This window comes from Littorina saxatilis, linkage group LG15 (genome assembly GCF_037325665.1).
Source record: "Littorina saxatilis isolate snail1 linkage group LG15, US_GU_Lsax_2.0, whole genome shotgun sequence".
Classification (NCBI taxonomy): Eukaryota; Metazoa; Mollusca; class Gastropoda; order Littorinimorpha; family Littorinidae; genus Littorina; species Littorina saxatilis.
Window position 1 is genome coordinate 4,338,309 of NC_090259.1, and position 24,411 is coordinate 4,362,719.

General features: G+C 39.7%; 1 protein-coding gene and 1 long non-coding RNA gene across 3 annotated transcripts in view; one reads left to right on the forward strand and one right to left on the reverse strand.

The window, feature by feature from the left end:
* Positions 1-10,840: 10,840 nt before the first annotated feature.
* LOC138948268 (uncharacterized) lies at positions 10,841-13,114 on the reverse strand. Of its 2 annotated transcripts, none has more exons than XR_011449952.1 (3): positions 12,210-13,114; positions 11,718-11,829; positions 10,841-11,132 (listed from the first exon to the last, which is right to left on the reverse strand). It is a non-coding gene; the product is annotated as an uncharacterized lncRNA (long non-coding RNA). The 2 variants fall into 2 exon arrangements; XR_011449951.1 differs by having other exon boundaries at positions 11,692-11,829.
* Positions 13,115-20,328: 7,214 nt separating this feature from the next.
* Positions 20,329-24,411, forward strand: part of LOC138948259 (uncharacterized) — a 486,513-nt gene continuing 482,430 nt past the window's right edge. The window contains exon 1 of the transcript XR_011449944.1: positions 20,329-20,566. The gene's annotated coding sequence lies outside the window, so the exon portion shown is untranslated. The remainder of the gene's footprint in view (positions 20,567-24,411) is intronic.

Below are 24,411 nucleotides of genomic sequence, written 5' to 3' on the forward strand. Positions count from 1 at the left end.
GTTACAAAGTGCGTGCGCAGCTCAATTTTTGACGTCATTGAAAATGGCCCCCCCATTTTCTGATCACTCACACTGTCTCAGTTTTGGGATCCTCTTTTCTATTCTTGTCCAAATTTACATCACATGGGCACCCTGTCGAAGACGTAGAGCACATTCTTGACTTTAAGATTGAGAAAGATGGCGAGTCCAACACTGTCGAGCTCGCCGGCCAGAATATCGGGCGAAGAAGACACACAAGAGGTACTTTTATAAACCAATTTATAGCCTTTGAACTCTTATGAGACCCCTCTGAACAGTTAGTTTGACCATTTTCCTGCTGTTTCCCAAAGTTTCAAGTCGATAAAGCGATGCGAAGTACCTTTTAACGGATGCGCCGCTTTGCGCCAGGAGTGTCACCCATGTTGTATTCACATCCAACATGGCGGTCGGTAAAGTTCGTCTGCTCTCAGTTTCATACTAACTTACTAAAAAAAATAAAAATAAAATTTTTTTTTAAATTTTTTATAGTTGTTTAATAGAGCTCTGAACCTTTCTTTTGATACAAAATTGAACAACATTGATAACAAATGTGTGAGTTACAGTTAATTTTAGCTGAAAAATGTCAAAAATGGTTTCAATTTATCCTCTTTGCCTCTATTACGAATTTTATTACTTTAAAAATTCATAACTCGGGTTACATTTATCCAATCTCAAAGTTATATATACCATTGGAATGCTGATTTTCTGCTCTTTCACGTGATATAGATCAAAATGTTAAATGAAAAGTTTGAATTTTTTTGTAACATACCTACAAAGTGTAGCCGAGTGAGAACTTGACGGTAAAAACAATAAACTGGGAAACGTTTCGGGTTCCTGGAATGAATTAAACAAATTCTTATGTTTTTAATAATATATTAGACAAGTAGGTTTTTGATTAATTTCCCGTTGCACAGATATCAAACGTCGCAAGTTGTGACGAACGAGACCACTTGCGGTTTACAAAATGAAAATACCTACAATCCGTTGCTTTGAGCAAGTTTTTGTTATTATATTTGCAAGGTGTTTGTTGTTATAATGAAGGAGATGCATTTTGAATAGGAGGGTTGATGGAATAGTTTTTGAGTCACTTGAGAAAAAGTGACTATGTAATCGGTCAGTGTTAGTCTGTCCGGCCGGCCGGCCGTCCGTAGACACCACCTTAACGTTGGACTTTTCTCGGAAACTATCAAAGCGATCCGGCTTATATTTTGTTTAGTCGTGACCTCCAATGACCTCTACACTTTAACGATGGTTTCGTTGACCTTTGACCTTTTTCAAGGTCACAGGTCAGCGTCAAAGGAAAAATTAGACATTTTATATCTTTGACAAAGTTCATCGGATGTGATTGAAACTTTGTAGGATTATTCTTTACATCAAAGTATTTACATCTGTAGCCTTTTACGAACGTTATCAGAAAAACAAGGGAGATAACTAGCCTTTTCTGTTCGGCAACACACAACTTAACGTTGGGCTTTTCTCGGAAACTATAAAAGTGACCGGGCTCAAATTTTATGTGAACGTGACTCCCAGTGACCTCTCCACTTTGACGTCTGCTTTGGTCACAGGTATGTCTTGAATTCTTCAGGTATGCATTGTGTTGTGAATAGCAATTTCTTCCTGTCCATCTGATGCCTCATATAATATTCAGAACTGCGAAAGTGACTCGATCGAGCGTTTGCTCTTCTTGTTAAGTTTAAAAATTCTTCCAATTTTTTATTTTTGGCGTTCGTTGGAGATGTCGTCTGCTTAACGTTAGAACCGGAAGTGAGATCATAATTATTTATTCAAGGCCGCCATTATGTGTGTTGCTTCCGGTTCGAGTGTTGTGTTTTTTCGAGTTGATCGTCGTCAGTTTACTTGTTAAAAGCATGATGGATTTATGGTTTTGATATGGGAATATTAAAGTTCAGCTATCAGACTTTGCCGGTTTGAATAGGGGATATGGCGTTTAAAAGTTCAGCTATCAGACTTTGCCGGTTTGAATAGGGATTGTTTTTAACACGCCAGTAAATCCAGCACCCTATACTCACGTGACGCTGGTAACGTGACTAGTTATGACGTTACTTTTCAAAGATGGCGGCTGCATGTTGCTGCTTTAGCGACTGTTTGGGCAATGATATTTTGGTGTGACTAAGAGTAAGACGTATTTTCATCGGACAAAATGTTAATGTTTCTAACCATGAGTAAACTTTGTGTGGTTTTGTGTGCTTGCAATTGCATGCTTGCGTGCGAAATTCTGCAATCGTAAACAGTGCATGTTTGAGACTGCGAGGTGTGTGCGTGTCACTGTGTCAGTGTGCGTTTGAGACTGCGAGGTGTTTGTATCACGATTACATATCCCGTACCTATGTTGCATATGATTTTAGTTTGTTTATAAGGATTTGGTTGTAATGAGTGATGCTTGGTTTCTCTGCAAAGATTCCTAATTTATGCAGACAGGTACTCGCGCCGGAATTTGGCTGATTCCATTTACTTTCGGACTTTGCGGCTTTGTGAATGTATAATTTTCCCCCAAGTAACGCATATTATCATGATGTTTATCTAGGGTTCTTCTTTTTATCTGTATGATTTATGAATTTGTCCATTATTCCAGTTTAGAGAGTTTTGTAATTTTCGGCACTGAAGTTGGTTCAGTGCCTTCACTAGGAGGAGTAGGACCATTGTTTTTGTATCCCACTAAATAAATATAAGTTTTTACGAAATGTTATCTGTTGTAACAGAAAGCTAAAGGTCGTAGCTTTAATTTTATGTATTGTTTGTTAGGATTGGTTATGTATTTGTTTAAATAACGTAGGGTAAAGCATGTGTAAGAAACACAGATTCCGTGTTTCTGGCTGTATTCAAGCGATTTTTATTCTCGCCGGACGGCGCTTTCGCTGCAGTCCGCGCCGGGGCTATAAGTATAGGCCAAACACCGGCATAAGTATCGGGGCGGGGACGTAGCTCAGTTGGTAGCGCGCTGGCTTTGTAGCCAGTTGGTCGCTATCAGCGTGGGTTCGATCCCCACGTTCGGCGAGAGATTTATTTCTCGGAGTCAACTTTGTGCAGACTCTCTTCGGTGTCCGAACACCCCTGTGTGCACACATGCGCACGAAAAAGATCCCACGTTCACAGCGAAAGTCTCAGGGCTTGGAAAACACGAAGACACGCATGCATTATCTCTCGTCTCCGATTATCATGATCGTATTTCGATACTTTGACGAGACAAACCCAATGCTGGTGTGTCGAAGAAGACAGCCACAGCGGGCTTGTTCGAATCAAAGTATCACACCATTATCTTCAGCGTATTACCATTGTCCATTTTGCTCTAAATGTTTATCCCAAAAGAAGCGCTCTGACAAGACACATAACCCTGCTCCATCCAGACCAAAAGTTTTAAACGCAAGTTCAACCAGTTCGCACCCCATGCCTAACCAATGTAATATCTGTCAACAATGTTCTTGTGCTACAGTGCAGGAGCTATGTGTTCACTATAGAGAGGGACATGAATATAATGTTAGCATGCAAGAAAATTGTTTTTCCAATATGGATGACTTTCAGAGATGGAACTGTACGATTGAAAAAGACAGCTATTCTAACTTTTTTTTTAAAGTAGAGGCACCAAACAGACTTCTACATCAGAGTTTAAATGTAACAGGTCCGGGAAGGCTATCATAAAACCATCTGATGAACGTAGCAGAGCGCTTAAAACGCAAGGTACTTGTAAAACCAATACTATTTGTACTGCTGTGAAAACATCCATCCAAAGGGTCACAAGACACCATTTCAAGTCCAGTAGTTTATTACCTCAGTAACCAAAAAACCTGTAACATAATACAATGCAAATAAGTCATGACAGCAAGTAACCATCATTATAATTATACAAAGAAAGTGTCAAACAATGAATGCAAAAATTTTTGTTTGTTTGTTTGTTTATTTGTTGCTTAACGTCCAGCCGACTACGCAGAGCCATATCAGGACGAGGAAGGGGGGGATGAAGGGGGCCACTTGTCAAGCGATTCCTGTTTACAAATGCACTAACCCATTACTTGTGTCCCAGCAGGCTTTAGTAAAACTAAATTAATACCTACTGGAAGATTACCAGTTTCCAGTATGTTAAAATAGGCTTAACCTATCTACTGCTGGACTTACATCAGAACACTAACAGATTAAACTATACATGAATCGCGAGACAAGCGGCAAGAGAAGAGATTTTTGGAAAAAACACAGGTGAATGAGCAAGAAGGCAGAAAAAAGAAAAGAATTCATGAAGAAAAAGAGAGCATGACAGGAAAGAGGAACCAAAAATCTACCTAACAGCAAACTAGAAAGCTCCTGCGGTTCCAAAAACAGGAGGGGCTTTTAATTTCATAACCGCAGTGCCCCACTGCGGGAAATGCAAAAATAGCATGTAGTCTTATCAGAATACAGGAAAAATGGATCATCAATGGTGATGACTAACACATCACCAGTGAAATTACACAACTGCATGAAAATGCAATCAAGTACTGCATAAAAACGGGTTTAATAACAGATCTAAGTTCCGAGGCATGTAACTCAATAATAAAGTAAACATGTTACCATCAAAGTGCACATCATACTAAACGTCAGACTGAAACACACCTCAAGGCAATTTAGGCAACACCAGCCTGGTCAGCTATGCACTCCGCCACATGACCGCAATTGACAACAGTACAGCTGAAAATATACATTTGTAATGTCAATAAACATACTACATTGCTAGACAGCAAGCATTCCTTAACCATTCTTTCATGCACTCAACTCTTAAGGTTGAAGCAAAACGAACAACCACAAGAAAATAACCTAAGTTCAAAACCAAGAAAATCTTCCAATAAAATAATATCAAACATCAGAAAAACTACAAATTACACAAGAATAACACACCACATATGTGCATTCCACTCAAAGGTAGGAGAAACCACACCAGAAAAAGTGACAAAGATTGAATAGAACATTTTCTGAATCTGTTATCTGCTTTGTTTACACCGGAAACGCTCTTACAACCTTGACCCGGCAATGCTAAAACCGGTCTACTTATGAGTCTAAAAATAGACACAGCTCTATGGCGGGAAATCTCCCTCTTCCAGACAGCCATAGAATTCTCAGTAAACTCGAAATTCACCACATAATTTGCCAAACAATACAATCCTTCCAAAGAAAATGTTTCTGTTCATAATAGGAATAAAAGAGACCATAGTTTGTGAACAAAATAACTTTGTCCACTTTCTGTTGTCTGGAAACTACCAAGCATGCAGACCTTCCAGAAAACCTAGGCAAATACATTATTAAAATCCTAAAAACAGTCCTGAACAACAATTTCATACATAATTACCAGAATGAATAAAAGCACACAAACATACCTTAAATGCTGTCATAGCGGACATATGGAAAATGTTATGTCAGATCATCATCACTAAGCCATGCTCTTCTCTTGGAGTCAAAGGAAAAATGGAGGGAAAAATTCCAGAATTGTAGGATAAGCACTGTCTTATCCTGTAGCCAGAAGAAACTAGTTCCTTACACTCAACTACTTTCAGTGCCTCAAAATACTATAATTATTCATTAATAACATAGAAGGTTCCAAAATATTAACTTTAAATGTTTTAATACAAAAAGTACATTATTGCTTATAAATTTTTGTATCCCTACACAAGACAAAGGAGTAGTGCAGGGGAGACAAGCACACTGGTCACACCAGAGTTATCATCAACACAGAAGTGTAGACTAAGGAGTAGTGCAGGGGGGATAATCAAAATTTGTATTTAAGGGACTCTCTTTGCAAAGTGACTGCACCACTGGAATAAATGAAAATAAATCTCAAGATTTAAACAATTATCATGTACACATGTAAATGTGAACCTCTTACACTGCATTCATGACAGCTTTCAATTCTTTGGAAGATGGGACGGTGAGGGTTATATACTGTACAGATCATGTTGGTCATGCCCTTGAGATTGTCTGATGATCTGAGAAGCCTGATTGCTGCAAGGCTACAACCTGGGATTGAGCCCCACAAACTTTTAACTGAAATTCGCAATAACATTACTAACATTGACAGAGACACTCTGGCAACACAACAAGACTAACATTGACAGAGACACTCTGGCAACACAACAAGACTAACATTGACAGAGACACTCTGGCAACACAACAAGACTAACATTGACAGAGACACTCTGGCAACACAACAAGACTAACATTGACAGAGACACTCTGGCAACACAACAAGACTAACATTGACAGAGACACTCTGGCAACACAACAAGACTAACATTGACAGAGACACTCTGGCAACACAACAAGACTAACATTGACAGAGACACTCTGGCAACACAACAAGACTAACATTGACAGAGACACTCTGGCAACACAACAAGACTAACATTGACAGAGACACTCTGGCAACACAAGACATCTTAAACATAAGAAAGCAGAAGAGTGGAACCCCCCTTTTAAGACCTTAAAAATCTGAGAATATCAGGTCTTAAAAAAGAGGGAGTCTTAAAATGGAGGTAAATTTACAGAGGTTATGAACAGAACATCTGAAAAAACAAGGTCTTAAAAGGGAGGGGGTCTTAAAAGGGGGGTTCCACTGTACAATATCCCCCACATTCAAAAAGATGCTGCAAAAATAAAATACATGTATTCAACTAAAAGATGATTATCAGATCCTCTTTCGTACAGGTATACCTGATTACTACTACTATTATATTAAAACAGTTACTACAATATTGAATAATAATATTGATCTCAAATGACTCCAGTGGTGTCTGTCTTTTTCGGTTTGCATCTTTAGAATGGAACAACCAACTTCAGTTGTGCCGCTCAAACTCAACGATGAACAGACTGGCCTGTGGTGTATGCCCCCCACTGACGCGCACACACCTGGCAGTCTCAAACATATATATACAGTGACACGCACACGCACACACACACCTCGCAGTCTCAAACACACAGTGTGACAGTGACACGCACACACCTCGCAGTACACGTCCTCGCAGTCTCAAACATGCACTGTTTACGATTGCAGAATTTCGCACGCAAGCATGCAAGCACACAAAACCACACAAAGTTTACTCATGGTTTGAAACATTAACATTTTGTCCGATGAAAATACGTCTTACTCTTAGTCACACAAAATATCATTGCCCAAACAATCGCTAAAGCAGCAACATGCAGCCGCCATCTTTGAAAAGTAACGTCATAACTAGTCACGTTACCAGCGTCACGTGAGTATAGGGTGCTGGATTTACTGGCGTGTATAATTTTATGGCGTTTAAAAGTTCCGCTATCGGACTATGTTCGGTTTGTTATGGGAATATTAAGTTCAGCTATCAGACTATGTTCATTTATGCATCGCGTAAAATGTGTGTAGATTGCATCATAACCGTTTCGTCCGCGTACGTTTCATCTTTTTCGTGCGGCAGCGAGCTGGATTTCGCTCAAGATATTTTGTTGTTGAGATTTTGTTTCCAGTACTGAATCTTCAGGATTCAGATCTCGTTCGCATTCTGTTATTAACCTTGCCTGTTTGCTGTAGATTTACTTTGAAACGAGGTATGCTTTGATCTTAGATCTGTCTGGATCTATTTTTGTTTTCTCTTTCGTTTGGTAGCAGTCGTTCGTTCTACAGAGGCCACGTAGCCGTCTGTGAGGCAGAACATTGACAACTCCGGCGTTTTTCAGAAATAAATGTTCATTTTCTACAATTCGATTAGGGTTTCTTTGTTTCCCGTTGCACTGTTCTATTTGCATGTGATTTTCTCGGATAAAATCCGGTGAAATTTACGCATGCGTCGTACCACATGCGGTCATCACTAGATCCTCTCGTAGATCGCTAGCGCTGATCGCAGAGACTATAATGTTCAGTTTGCTTTTGCAAGGTGCGATTTTGTTATCGGATTTATTATTCTTTGTTCTTGAAGAATCTTCGCTAGATTCTGTGCTTTCTATTTCAGACATTTTTTGGTCCAAATCGTAAAGTCTTGTAAACTGCCGAGTTCGTTCGATTTTCAATATAGGGCATATCCAGCGTCACGGACGAGGCATTCGGACGAATATAAAGGCACGTGGAAATCAACAAAACAACTATATTAAGTTGACAATGATCGAGGATTATGCAACTTGTGACTGTTGTTCTCTGTGATGTATGAAATAGAGAAATATTTAATTTGTGGGCGAGTTCTTCGATGTTTGATGTGCGTCACGGACGAGGCCAAAATTCTGTCCTATTTTTCAATCACAAAGAAGTAAGTTGATATTTCTGCGAATTGTGTTCGCTGTTTTCGTTCATAGCGATGAAACATTAATGGCAAGCATTGCTCTTTCGGTAAAGATAATTCAAAAAGTTAAAAAATAAATCACATTTCGGAGAAACGCTTGAACATTTGTCACGGACGAGGCCAGTACGCGTCACGGACGAGGCACGTACGAAATGCACTATAGTATTAGTAGTGACGTCTTCAGGAGATCAACAAATTTTATTATAGCAACATATCGTTTTCAGTAGTCACCCACAATGTGAGACTATCATTAATTTGGGTCAGTGTTTACATTCGCTCGTTCGTCTGCCCGGGTTACGTCTGTCCGTTAGCTTTAGTAAGCATAAAGAAGGATCCTCAAGAGCCCATGAATATTTGAAAACAAAACTTGGTGGATAGGTACATATGGGTAATATAATCTGTCGTGCAAAGTTTCAAGGTTGTAAATGAAAGGTCAAGGTCAGATCTATGTTCGAACCTTGATTTTTTTTCAGATTTGTGTTGGAGAGTTATCCAGCCAAAGTTTTAATCCAATCAAGTTGAAAATTGTATTGTGACAGAGTGTATATTAAGAAATGCATCAAAATTATGAGCTCGAATGAAATATGTTTTGATTGCATGCGTTTGAGCATGTGTCTGTTTGTCTAAATATGGACAATACGTGTTGCACCAACGGGTTTTTCTCTCATATAAATAAAACAAAACACTTGTCAAAGGTTGAAAGACAAACGATGCTGTTTATTTAACAGAATTTCGGCAAGTTGCTTTTATTTAACTTCAGGATTGTTAATTTCCCTCCAACATGAGATAACAACTGAGCATGCAGCTTCCACAGTAAATGGTTAAAATGCCAAATAAAAGTCAGTTTCTGAAAAGGCAAAGTAAAGATTGTTTCCAATTACAATGTAAAGTCAAACTAACTTGTCTTTTCCACCGTTGCCGAATCTGTTACAAATCAGCGACAGGGCGACAGCGTAGCTAACTTCGTCACCCCCCTCTCCCCCTCCAAAACAGCACATTCATTGGCATGTCAAAATATTGACACTGAGGGACAGAGAAAGCGGCAACAAAGTCATAATTACATGAGGTAACAAATGAGCACGAAGCTTCGACGGAACACACTAAATGCCCAATAATTATAAGCCAGTTTCCGTTAAGATTGCTTCCAATTATTGACTAGTGTCAGACTTGTCTTTACCACCTTTACCGAATCGGTAACCAATCAGCGACACGGCTCACTTCTTCCCCCTCCCCCCTAAAAACAGCGTAATTGGCACTGCCACTGTGAGCGACAGCGTAGTCGGTAGATGCGTCAAGTAATCGCAGGTGAGTATTGTTTTGCAGGCTTCAATGGTACTCGGTTCGAGGGCTTTCAACGGCAACGACTGTTTCGGCGTCTTGCAGGTTGAATGGACACATAATGTTTTAGCTGGTGAATGTACCCGACGTACATCATTGGTTTGGTTGCTTTCCCGAATGTTACAGTTTTACCTGTCGCCTGGACCACCGTTATTGGCTGCCCCGAAAGCATTTTACTTGTGTATTTCACTGCAACATTGTCCTCTCTCGCCTGTTGTTTTTTCGTTTCTGACATTCTTTGTCTGTAACGGCATGTACGATCGGCCGAAGTTTGTTTTGGCCGCATTTTGCAGTCTATCATGGATGGCCGCTAACGAAAGAATGGCGGTTACATCAAAATGATGTTGGTATCACCCTTGACAACCACATAATGTGTTTGGGTTGCTTCACATTTTTAGTAATCTGCATTCCCCACAATTATTGATAAAAAAACAACATTCCACCAGGCACATATTATTGTCTAGACTAACGCATCATATATTTTTTTTCGTCATCGATGACGTCATCAGCATGTCATGACATGTCTCAGTCTAAGAATAGGTCTAAATTAATCAGCTGACTGATTTCTGATGAAGCACGCGCAAAGACAGGGAGACAAAAGGAAGGCAAATACCGCTATAACACATCAAAAAGTGCCTCGTCCGTGACACAATTAAGTCAGCAACTGTATGTCTGGCAAATTAAATAAAAGCGACAAATAGTGCCTTTCGAAAAGCTTGAAGATAATCTCAAGTAACATTTCTGTATAAAACGAAATGCAATCAGTACATGAATTTTTTTATCCAAAATGTCACGGACGAGGCCATTTAGGGGGGTGAGTTGCATTCTTTAATATTTTGGCTACAAAGAGTTTCAACAACTGCCGACTTGTATCACAGTATACATCAATGTCAGTCTCATGTGATATGATGATTACTGAAATTACAAAAAAAATTGGATTGTACTGAACCCGAATCTAAAAAAAGTGACCAAAAACGTCACTTCATGCACAGTGAAATCCTCTTAAACAATATGACTGCTAAACAAGGGACATAACTCAGTGAGGAAAATAAAATATTGATTATGAACATTCTACAACAAAGCCAGCGTACCGAAATAAAGAAATTTGTGTTTTAATTTCAAGCGTTGAGAGAGCTAATTTTTTGGACATGCCCTATAGCGTTTGTACTGTTGGTGTAGTCTTGGTCACACACACACACACACAGACAGACACACACACACACACACGCACATACACCACGACCCTCGTCTCGATTCCCCCCTCTACGTTAAAACATTTAGTCAAAACTTGACTAAATGTAAAAAAGACGACACTGAGTTAAACAATTCACTTACTGGTCAACAGTGTGAACTTTCAGCACAGACAATGGAAACTTCGATGTTTTTTCCCCCTTCTGATTGAATGACTTTGGTACAATCATCTGTCATCAATGAACTCATCATTCTTCCCACCAGTCCAGACACCTTCCCACCAATTGCAGACTTGTTTGTTATCTGAGCGAATAAAAGTCAATATAAATACATGTCATGTGCACAGGAATGAGAACAAGGATTCTCAGTTAGGCACACAAAAAAAATAGGTGTGGTTACGGTAACATAGCCAAAATAAAATAGGGTAGGAAGGTAGGCAATCACTTTTTTTTTCTAACGTGTACAAATTAAACCTAGTTGACAGGGAAATAAGTGTGCGACTCGGGCGCTTTCGCTTGCATTGCGTTTTCTGCACTCGTTTATTTGGGTTTTTTTGGTTGTTTTTTGACAAATGTAATAAAAAGTTATAGGGTCGGCCCAAAAAAATAGGGTAGGTCGGGTTACCGTAACCACACCTATTTTTTTTTTTAGGCCTTATCACAAAAACAAAAACAAACAAGCACAGAATGACAACATGTTTTCCTAAATGTTATTAAACTTAAAGACAGAAAAGTTCATCATACCAGTCCATCACTGATACAGAAACGGTTGATATATGAATTTATATGAGTGTGTGTGTGTGGGTGGGTGGATTGTGGGTCTGTTGCAAGCAATAATTATACATGTACCAAATTGAACTCACTGTTTTCAAAGCTGACAATTGTAAACCTTGATGGGTTGTCCCCTTCCAACTGCATGCTTTGGTACAGCCATCCTTCAGACTGTGGCCCCCTCCCATTGCCACCTCTCTCTCTCCGATTGTAGACAGGATTTTTTTCATCTGAAAGAAATAATGTCCAATTAATACGAATTTGCACAAAGGACTGGAAACAGAATTGAAAGTAATTCTGATTTAACCAACAAATTTACAAAAGCACATTGATAGATTATTTTCCCTAATATAATATGTTCCAACAGACAGTTGAGTAATTACAGGTCACCAGAAAGGTCCACCACTGAAACAGGTACAGTTCAAATTGGAGTTTGTGTGTGTATGTAATGTATATATACATGTGGAAAGGGGTGGGGTGGGATGGGGGATGCGTGTGTACATGTGTGTGTGTGTGTGTTTTGCAAGCATTACACAACTGATTATATAATAATTACACAACAAATTGTTCTGTCAGTTACATTGAAAACTCATTTAAAAAACCCACTTACTGTTTTCCAATGCAAACCTTCAGCTTGTTGAAGAATGGAAATTGGTTTTGCCTTTTCCCATCCAAATGCGATGAACGGCCATGCCATCAATCAGCTCACTTTTCTTTTGACCAGTTAAGGCACCTCCCCACCAAATGCAGACAGTTTTTTTGTGGTATAATCTGAAAGAATAAAAGCTATTTATTTACACCAGAATGACACCTTGTAACGATATCACTGTTTGTTGTGTTTGTTGAAATCACCATTTCAGGCAACAACAACAATAAAGAAAAACAGCAAACACCTAAACACACACACGGTGACACACACACAGTGACACACACACACACACCTAAGAAACAAAGCAAACTTTTTAGTCTCATCAGTCATGTATTCCAAGAGATAAAAAATACATCTGATCTAGTCTCAATAATTAGCAAATCTATCTTCCAAGTTCCATAGGCAATACGAATACTCACTCAAAGTTTGTAAAAATCTTGAAACCAGTCCAGTTATGTCTTGCGCCTTCGGTCTTAGTATTGGACTGTCCAGTCTGGTTCGTTTCTGTTGGTGTATCATAGTGCTCTTGCAAAGTTCTGCCAGTGCCAGTTTCCAATCTTCCTCATCAGCACAACTTGCCGTTACGTCCTTCGATAACTAGAAACGAAAATTCTGAGTGACCTCCCTTGATCGCCAAGGGACATTACTCTCAGTCTCAAACTTTTCACTGTGGAACTGGAATCGAAATTAAAAAAAGTTTCTGTGACAGTTTTTAACACGCTAGCAACTTCAAAGTCAGTGTGACTGCTGATACATGTATAAGATAACATGCTACACTTCAGCATATCAGGAATACACACTACAGATCTTGTGACGCTGAGGCGAATGGCAAATGGAACTTTCAGCACTGACGAAATTCAGGTAATGTTGTGATTCATAGTTCACGATCCGTTGGCATTGTGATTGTTGACTTATTTTTCATACGAGTCACAAATATCAAAGCAATATCATGCATAACGATTGGAAAGGTGGATTTCTCTCTCTTTCTTTCCTGCCTTCTGTCTCTTTCTTTCTCTGTTTCAGTCTCTCTCTGTGTCTTTCTGTCTCTAGACTCTGTCTGTTACTCTCTCTCTCTCTCTCTCTCTCTCTCTCTCTCTCTCTCTCTCTCTCTCTCTCTCTCTCTCTCTCTCTCTCTCTCTCTCTCTCTTTCTCTCTCAATCTGAAAATTTCTCTCTCTCTCTCTCTCAATCTGATACTTTCCACACATGTGCACCCAGGGCACTTACTGTTCAATCTTACAGCTTCAGGTCAAATGCATTACTGTACAGTAAATAAGAGATCTCAGGAGAGGCATGGGGAGTAATTTTCGAAAATGATCTATTCAAAGACACTTAAAACAAGGTTTGATTGACAACTGCTCTCTCCCTCCCCCCCCCCCCCTCCCCCCCCCCCATTCCCACTCTCTATCTCTCTGTCTTCATTAACAAGTAAAGATTTGAGTGTGTTTAGACTATTGTAATTAATGCAATTCACACATCAATGCTTTCATTGCAGGGTGGGAGGAATTACCATGAGGATGGAACAGAAAGCATTCACAGGGATGTAAACTACAAGGTACAACCCCGACATTCTGGCTGTTGAGGCCAAGTAAGTGTGTGTCACTGTGTGTGTGTGTGTTTGCAGGTAAAATCCTTGTTTAACGCTAAGATGAATGTTCCAGCAGTCATATTATTATATAACAGAAAATCATATTTGAGAGAAGGCAGTGTTATTGTCAGGCCTCAGCATAGGGTCATTGATATGTATGTAATTCTTGGCTGGTCGGCCATCACATCATTTCGACATGTAGGAGGTCTTCTGACAGAACAATTTGTTGTAGCTGGGACATCTTTACCTATACATATTTTTAGTCAAGGTCCAACTGACATTCCATTGTCTTAGTCTGGGGAACATTTTTGGGAAGGTGTTCTGTGTGTGTGTAGGTGGGGTGGGGGTGGACGGGTGGGTAGGGCTGTTGTCCGTGCCAGGCAGCATTGACATAGAGCATTTCATTCAAACACAGAATGATGCTATCAAAGTTAGCAAATTCACAGAAGTAAATTCAACAATATTGGCATAATGCAAAGACAATTTAAACCTTATTTACCTTCAGTTCTATGTTCAGCAAAGAACACCAACAAAGAAGACATAATTATAGTGTTTACACTGAAGTTCTCAAATAACACTGAATTCTTTATGTTTTAAGATTGTTGCATTCTTTGTCTTTGCAGGTGTCATAGCATGTGGAGCAGATCTTCAAAGTCGCCTATTGCAGACATGTCATCGTCTGCACTGGTTGTATCAACAACTTTTTCCATGGCTACTGCTGCAGATTTAACAAATATATCGTCTGCTGCAAATTCAACAACTTCTTTGTCTGTTGCTGCTGCAAACTTAACAACTTCTGTGTCTGCTCCTGCTTAAAATTCAACAATTCTTGTTGACTGGTGCTGCTGCAAAGTGAATGACTTCTTTGTTTGCTGCTGCAGATTTAACAAGTATATCGTCTGCTGCAAATTCAACAACTTTTTTGTCTGCTGCTGCTCCTGCTGCAAACTTAACAACTTCTGTGTCTGCTCCTGCTTAAAATTCAACAATTCTTGTTGTCTGGAGCTGCTGCAAAGTGAATGACTTCTTTGTGTGCTGCTGCAGATTTAACAAATATATCGTCTGCTGTAAATTCAACAACTTCTTTGTCTGCTGCAGATACTACACATTCAACAACTTCTGTGTCTGCTCCTGCTTCAAATTCAACAATTCTTTTTATCTGCTGCTGCAAAGTGAGCGACTTCTTCCTCTGCTGGTGGTGTTGCAAATAACCTCATATTTCCTTGTCTCTTGTGGCATCATTTTGGATGTATAATATATATATATCTGCAAAGAACTTTTTAAACCCAAAAGATGGAATAGAATTGGTAAATTTCTAGGTACAGAACCTAAAAGTGTGGTATATATATATATCCAAACTCACTTCTAGAAACTTTAGAACTGATTCAACTTTTGACATTTTTATCATGGTTTTATTTTTTATTTTTTATATTGTGGAAATATCAAGGAATGATGAATAAATGTTTACAACATATTGTCAAAACATGTTTCTAATGGTTTTATTTATTTTTCTTGTTTTGTTTTATGTTAGCATGTACACTCTTTGGCTCAAAATATGAGACCTGGCCAGTACCATCCTTGCAATGAGACAGAGATAAAAAAAAAAAAATCAACAGCCTGCATGCTCTCCGGATTAAGTAATACAACAAGATCATATAGCGTTAGCTGCAAACCGTTCTCACCAAAAACCCTTTTCAAACTTTGATTTGACTTTACATGTTGGTGTTTGCTTGTCTTTTTTTAACATGGTTTTAGCTACATATATAACACTACAACAACAGCAGACAGAAAAGACTATGGGAAATGCATCTTCAAATAAGAAAAAAATTTAAAAAGCAAAATAAAAAATTAAATAAAATTATTTTCCTTATGATTCGTTTGATTATGTTTTTTGGGGGGTTCTTTTTAATGTTTGCACTCAACGTGAAAAATACGTTCAAACAGCCATTGTATTATACTTTTATTTTGGTCAAATTGATATTAGCGGTAAACGTTAAATTAACGTTAATTTAACGTTATATTATGGTTTTATTTTGGTTGAATTAACGTTAAATGTTAACGTTAATTTAACGTTTATCTTGATGAGCAAACTAACCTAAATCTAACGTTAATTTAAGGTTAGCCATAAAACATGAAATAAACGTTAGCCATAAAACATAAAACTAACGTTAATTTAACGTTACATTATGGTAATTTTTTTTTAATTATTTTTTTTTACAAATACATTTTTTTGAAACGTTTGTTTTTGATATAATATGTCAATTTTATTTTTTTTACATTTTTATTTTTTTCAAATTTTTTTTTTTCAAATTTTTTTTTGTTGCTTGTTATTGTTAATGTCAATGTTACCACCACAACAATAACAACATTTTTTTTGTGTGTTGCTTTTGCTTTGATTTTGAACGGTTATGTGTCAACGTTTATTTAACGTTTTTTTAACGTTTCAGTGCAAACCGGTTTTTTTGTGTTTTCGGGCAAACGTTAAATTAACGTTTGAAATTGGTTTGATTTTGAACGGTTATGTGCCAACGTTAATTTAACGTTATTTTAACGTTTCAATGCAAACCGTTTTATATTGGTTTTCAGGCAAACGTTAAATTAACGTTTAAAAATGGTTTGATATTGAACGGTTATGTGTAAACGTTTATTTAACGTTATTTTAACGTTTCAATGCAAACCGTTTTATATTGGTTTTCAGGCAAACGTTAAATTAACGTTTAAAAATGGTTTGATATTGAACGGTTATGTGTAAACGTTTATTTAACGTTATTTTAACGTTTCAATGCAAACCGTTTTATATTGGTTTTCAGGCAAACGTTAAATTAACGTTTAAAAAAGGTTTGCCATGAAAACGGTTTGCTTGCTAACGTTAATTTAACGTTAATTTAACGTTTGCTTTAGAACCGTTTTTCTGCTAACGTTAATTTAACGTTAATTTAACGTTTAATGCTAACCGTAAACCAAAATCTAACCATGCAAACGTTAAATTAACGTTAAATTAACGTTAGCATGCTATCAGGGTATAGCGTTTGTACTGTTGGTGTAGTCTTGGTCAACCCAGGATCATAAGCATTGCGGAACTCCAGTCTCGTAGTCTTGGTTTGGGTGACGTCGACTGTGTTTGTTTTCGTAAGCTTGTGACGTAAATTCATGAAGGAGTATCACTTCATTTCCATTTCACTCAGTTCCATATAATTATGGTTGTTCACGGGGTTACTAATGAAAAGAAAATGTAAATGAATAAAAGAACAACAAAGAAAGAAAGAAATTAAAGAACATCAAACACGTTTTGGATGAACTGTAAATTAGTGGTTTAATTGGTTTGTATTTCGTGTGTGTACAACACTTTATTGATTTAGGGGGTAATGTAGTCACTGTTTACATTGTTTCACAGTGATCGATTAATTCATTGAAAGTATAAGGCATTCATTCTGTAGACCATTATTAGTCATTGTGCATTTTACGCTTTGAAATTTAAGTTGCTTACATTCACCTTAATTCATGGTCATCGATAATAATTTTTTGGCTGGTGGAGAACTGGGTAAGAAATATACATAATAGGATATTGGAATGATAAGTTTACGAGACCGTTTAACAGCAAACAGGTACGGTACGTAACAAATATCAAAATGTGATAAGAAGTCGCGATGTTTGTCGGGAGAAACTTTCAACAGCGTTTCCGAGTATTCTTCGCGTAAGAAATGGATTGCAGTTGAACTGCAGGATACAAACAATACCGGGCGACCAGTTGTTTCTGGACCGCTGTATTTCTGTTTGTGTCGGCTGCACTGAACTCCTAAACAATACTGATTAACAGGTGTAGACGGAGCCGCTCTAAATCCTCGTTTCGCCGGGTATCGAGTAGAAAATGGCGCTTTGTCACTAAAACACACTGTCGGCAAATGGTGCATTTGAACACGGAGCATAATCAAAGGCAAGTGGAGACCAAGACGTTCAGATCACATCAAGCTTTGAGTGACACGTGATAGTGGTCATCTGTAAAACTGTCAGAACTGCGGTGGCAGGGCGAACTTATCCGTGCCCATGGTTCCGTTTTTATAGCGGGAGGATAAGGAACTTGAGACCAAGACGCTCAGTTCAACACCAAGTTCCTGGTGTTGGGAAGCTGAGACTGAATCTGATAAGTTTTGTCTCAGGACATTGACAGTTGCGATCCGTAGTCACGTGAGAGTGGTCTTTGTGTTTCTAACATTGTCAGAACTGCAGTGGCAGTCCAATTCTCCATACCCATGTTCCCGTTTTCACAGCGGGTGGAGACAGAATTTGAGACCGATATGCTCAGTTAACCTGAAGCTTTAATGGTCGGGTAGCTGAGAATAGTTGTGTCTCAGAACACCACCGCAGCAAGCAGTTACACTCCGTGGTCCTGTTTTTCAGAACGGGTGAAAAGGGAGACAGTTGCACAAAATGCCTATCGCAAACAGCCTAAGGGTGGGGGCCTGTCTTCAAATACTGGTAGTGCTCCCCAGAGAAGCTTTTATAGGTCAACACCAAAGAAGGAGATACTCAAATATTTCCCAGCAGCTCAAGTTCCCTGCAGTGTTCGGTGGTTTTGCACCAACTGTAGGTAAAAGAAGAGTGGCCAAGCACGTGCACATATATGCAGTTATCTAGTGTAACGAAGCACTTCACGTGCGATGGGGGATGTTTCTATTTCTGCAGGTAGCAGGAAAGCCTGAAGTTTGATATAAGAATGAAGAGGGTGTCTCGTACATATGAAAAGAAGATACCCAAATAAAAATCATATAAGCTGCTGATCTGCTGATAAAAAGAACAATTCAGGTCTGCAGTGATGTTTAAAAAACCCAAACAAGAGCAGTACACAAAGACAAAGCAGATGCTTGGAAAGGATTATGTTGACATGTGTTGCAAAATGGAAAGGTATTGCCACGAAAAGAGAATGGACATGGAAAGAAAGGCATTGTCCTGGAAAGATGATGGAAATGGAAAAAGAAAAGAAAAGAAAAAATGGCATTACCATGAAAAGAAATGTATTGTCCTGGAAAGATGCTGGACATGAAAAGAAAAGAAAAAATGGCATTGCCATGGAAAGAAAGGCATTCCTGAAAAGATGCGGGACATGGAAAGAAACGAAAAAATGGCATTGCCATGGAAAGAAAGGCATTGTCCTGGAAAAAATATGGAAATGGCGAAAGAAAAGAAAAAATGGCTTGGAAAGATGATGGAAATGTAAAGAACGGTATTGCTGTGGAAATGGAAGAATTTAGAAAGTCTCAGGAACACTAAAACACTTTGAGGTAGCCGGCGTTGCAGCCTGGCATGGTAAGATCAAAGGGGTATAGGTAGGAAGAAGGAAGATATACTCAGTGAATCCGTGCAGCTGGAAATCCGAGTCAAGCCGTATCAGTCGCGTGTTTACAGCTAGTGGACTCGGACTGAAACCATGATTGCAGTGACTCGTCTCAAGTTTGTAGACGTCAAATAAACTGCAGGGTCGTTCTGGTCTTTCGCTACCGTTGCGCCGGTCGGGTGGTTGTACGTGAACGAACGGCCAGTGGAGAGGTAGTGACTCTTCTCACATTTGAAGACGTCATATAAACTTCAGGGTCGTTATGGTCTTTCGCTACCGGTGCGTCGGTCGGGTGTTTGTTCGAGAACGAACGGGCGCGTCCTTTGCTTTGGTCTTGAGCTGACGAGGTTCGTCGGTCCCCTTGATGAATTGAATATTCGTCATTAAATGGTCTTTTAAAGCAGCCCATAGAAGCACTGTTGCCCGTGGTGCATGTTGTGAAGACGTTTGTGTCTTCCAGCTGGGTTGGCAATTGGAGACCAGTGGAGGCCACGTGTTGGGTGATGGACCCAGATTTTGAAGTTCTGTTGTTCTTTTAAAAAGTGTTACTGTTGTTGAATTGTTGTTCAGCCGGTAAGCTGAACTCGGTTGTGTTTTACAAATTTGTTCCACATTTGTTTACATATAATATATCTCCTTGTTCAATGGTTTAGAAGGTAAGCTGGACTTAAATGTTTGATACCCGTTAAACACTGAACTGTTGCTGTTCAGTTTTGGATTGTAATTGATATAAAGTGGGTTTTATGTTCCCTAAATTCATCTAATGTATATTGGGGAATGTACTCTTTTTATTCACATTGAGATTTCTATAATTCCATAGCGGGCCGTGGTATTCTCAAATCTTCTGACAAAGTACACAAGTTATTAAAGCATTGTATGAATCAATTTCCAATAGTGGCGTCAGCAAAATATAAACTTTTGCTAAGTTACTAAACAGTCTGGCCTGGCATAGTACAGTTAGGATAAAGTTAAATGGAACACTATATATTTTGATAGATAATAGCATTATTTGCAGCACCATTATAGTGGGAGTTTATAAGGAAGAACAAGTTTAAAACGTTATTTAGTTAAGTGCCGTAAAGTAACATAATGGGTCAATGTTGTTTTAGAATGAATAAAATGAGGATTATAGTTGAGAGGAGATTTGATTTGCAATATAATTTGTAATGGAAAAGGGGCTCTAATTAAACGGGGAGGAATGTAAGGGAAATAACTTAGTTGCAAAGAGGGGGGTTTGATCACATGACACGACTGACGAATGACAGACCATTGACGGACCACGTGACGAGGTAGGCCAATCAGGCGACAAGGCGGCAAATCGCCAACGGGACGGCGCAGTTTATCAGAGAAATCACACAGAACAGACGTTACGTCGCCCCGAAAGGGATCCCCGTATCAAGTAAGTACCTTGGTAGAACATGGTCGCCAGTGCTTAGCTTGCCGTTCCAGTAGAACATGGTCGCTAGGAACGGACGGCCATACTTGCCAAGGGCACATTATGGGCATCCCGTAAAACCCGTGTAAAATATTACAGTATATCAGAGAAAACCACAACCAGAAGACGTATGTCGACCCGCAAGGGATGCTCACATAATCAAGTAAGTCACTTGGGTAGACGCCTGTGCTTAGCTTGCCGTTCCAGTAGATAATGGCCGCTAGGGACGGACGGCCATACTTGCCAAGGGCACATTATGGGCATCCCGTAAAACCCGTGTAAAATATTACATTGGCGACGAGGATGTCGAGACAAGCCTGCGCCATGTTGCGAGACCGTTTTCGACGTGGGTTGGGGGGTGGAAAACGTCTCTGGTGATCGTCTGATTGACTGCCGGGGACATATGGAGTTTTCTCCGGTGTCCTCCTTTTTTGTTTCATTCTAATTTATGGTTACCTTGCATAGGAGTAAAGGATTGTTTAGTTTCGAAATTGTTTAGGGAATTTTTAGTTTCCGTTGCCTCTGTAGACTCAATCGGTAGTGAGGACAGACGATTGCGAGGCTGGGGCCACGCGTACGTGTCATCCATGTAAACAATGCATTTGTAGTAGGAAATATAAATGAGTCTGTAGTTTCGTCGATAATCAGAATGGTATGTCTAGAGAGAAGACATTTCGCTCTTTTCAATGATATCAAACACTTACTATAGTAGGTTTTAGAGACAATGGTGGAAGCCGACAAAAATATCATGTCACCGCAAATTTGCCTTCTGACTTTACTTATTTAATGATATTATAATTTATTCACACGTGATCTACACGTTACAGAAATGGCGTCTCAACATGATGGTGTTTAGCATTTCTTGTATTTTTTTGTAAAAAAATAGTACTGTTAGCATGAAAATACGCTATTTTTAACACTTCATATCTTTTCTCAATGACCGTGGGCAGCATAGGGCAACAATCGGGGTTTAGTTCATCCATTTTTCTACCATTTGGAAGTAACAGTTGGCTTTTACTTGGCGGCCTTCATTAGTTCTTGGGGGTTTCCCACACGAGGGGGGGTTGGCTGCCATTTCAGATTGACAAAAGTTACGTCCCTTTCTACGATTATTGAGTTGCTCCCCTTGAATTTTTCTACTTTCGATTTCCAAACACATTATTTGCGCGCATTCTTTTCGGTTTTACATGTAACTATAGCACATTTTTTAAACGGTTATAGGAATGTTAAGTTTTAATCAGAGGCACACATTGGAAGAAGAAGAAGAAAAGCTTCAAAAGAGCCAAATTAGTTCTCTGGAATAATACTGTGCACTTTCAATTTTGAGCTCATTTCTTGAGGTTTCTTGAATCTTGAAATAGGTTGAGGTCAGCCGCCACAATTGACTATGATTGACCTAGTGTGCTTGGTTAGGGTTAGTGTTAGGGTTAGGGTGACATAAACCAGCAACCATTCCCCCCAACCGTCGCCTCAGAGATCAGCCCTAAAGCAGCATGTTGAATAGCATGACATTTGATTAAATCAGAAAATTGCAAAAGCTAAAAAAAATCTGCTGGAGGACTACGAGCAGGGCAACCTGAAGCTGTTGTTTTAGGTTAGTGTGATAATCACTTTTCTAAGGCCCCCCCCCCCCCCCAAAGAAAAAATATGTCTGTTTAGTGTAGCCTGACCGACCCTACGTTTTTGGCACCAACCCTAAAAAAAAAAAATAATAAAAAAAATAAAAAAAACATAAAACAATGTAAAACATCACAAAAGAAAAAGAAAACACATTTGAGGAAAAAAAAACAACTTTTTAGTCATGTTACCCTAAACAGATTTTTTTTTGGGGGGGGGGCCTAACACATTTATTCTATTCTAATTTTGTGACATTTATTCTGGATCTTGTCGGACAGAATTTGACTACTTGTTTTTATTATGGATACACAATTGATTATTTGGTATCAGTGTGTTCATCTGGAAAAGATCTTTCAAAGGGCATATCACTTTTACCCCAATTGCTCTCTGAAGCAAGTTTATAGGACATTTCATACTGTTAACATCAAACGAAAATTTGGAAACACGTTTTCCAGGCCCCAACGATGCTTAAATAGGTGTAACTTTTGACACAATAAAGATACCCTCTTTTAATTGGTACCATTGTTTTTGTCTCGCAAAGACCTTTCCAATGATATATAATACAATATTTTTTGTTTGTAAACAAAAAATCGTCCGTTCTACTTACAATCGGGTGCACAAAGTGTAGCCGAGTGAGAACTTGACTGTAAACATATACTGTTCAAAAAAAGAAACGCATAGTTGCTACTTGCCAAATTTGTTTTATTTTTCTAAAAAATTAACAGAAAATCCAATATTTAGATTATTTGTTTGAAATTTGGTATGGACACAGTTGAATGCACACACAGTTCATTTGCATCTTCAAATCAATCAGTCAATCAATACGATTGGGTGCCGAGGCTGTCAAGTCAGTAGGGGGTGTGACTGCCTTGAGCAGCAACAACTGCCCGGCACCTTCTGGGCATGGACTGGATCAGATGCCGGATATCTTGCTGTGGGATGGTGTCCCACTCCTCCTGAAGTGCCTGCAATAGATCGCGGTGATTTGCCGGCGCTTCTTCTCGCCTGCGCACACGTCTGTCCAATTCATCCCAGAGGTGTTCTATTGGGTTCATGTCTGGCGACATGGATGGCCAGGGAAGCACCTGGACATGGTGGTCGGTGAGGAACTGGGTGGTGAGTCGTGCTGTGTGCGGGCGAGCGTTGTCCTGCTGGAATATGGCATCCTGGTCAGCTAGAAGAGGAAGGGCGTGTGGGCGCAGAATTTCCTCCACGTATCGCTGGGCAGTTATGCGCCCTTGGACGTGCACCAGGGTGCTCCTTCCAGCGGTATTGATCGCCCCCCACACCATGACGCCTCCACCACCATGAACGGGTGCCTCATCCACACAGTTGGGCGCGTAACGTTCGTTTACTCTCCGGTAGACCCTCCTCCGACCATCATGTCGCTGGAGCAGGAAGTAGGACTCGTCGCTGAACCACACGTGTCTCCAGTGATTCCGGACGGTCCAGCGAAGGTGCTGGTTGCCCCACTGCACTCGGTTCTGGCGATGGCGGCGGGTGAGGACAGCTCCTCTGTGAGGTCTGCGAGCTCTCAAACCAGCTTCATGCAGGCGGTTCCGCACGGTCTGGTCCGATAATCGGTGTGGCCCGGGGAGAGCCTGGACAGAAGATGAGGCCGACAGGAAACTATTCCGGAGGTGGCGGAGCCGTATGAAGCGGTCGTGAGCAGCAGTTGTCGCCCTTGGTCTTCCCGCTCGTGGCAAGTCAGCAACGGAGCCAGTGGCTTGAAACCTGACCCACAGTCTACTGATGGTGCTCTGGGACACGTGGAAGTGCCTGGCGATTGCACTTTGACTTTGGCCTGCTTGTAAACGACCCAATGCAATTTGGCGGTCTTCTCTGCTCAATCGGGCCATCTTTCGTCGCTGAATTGTCGTCTGATTTCTTTGTGGCGAACAATCCGCTTTTATGGGTTTTGGAAGACATGGTGAGAGCTCAATATTCCCCGAGTTTCACGAGATTACACTGAAGCATGACGAATGGTCATGCCAAATGAGCAATTTTGACATTGTAGCCACTGATAACGCATGCGTCACGTGCAGAGCTCACTTGTGACAATGGACGAAAGGTCGACGACCAGATAAACATTTTCTGCAGTTTGGTGGATATCCTTGTAGCCATATAACTAAATTAACCAAATATTACAAGCTATGCGTTTCTTTTTTTGAACAGTATAATAAACTGGGTAA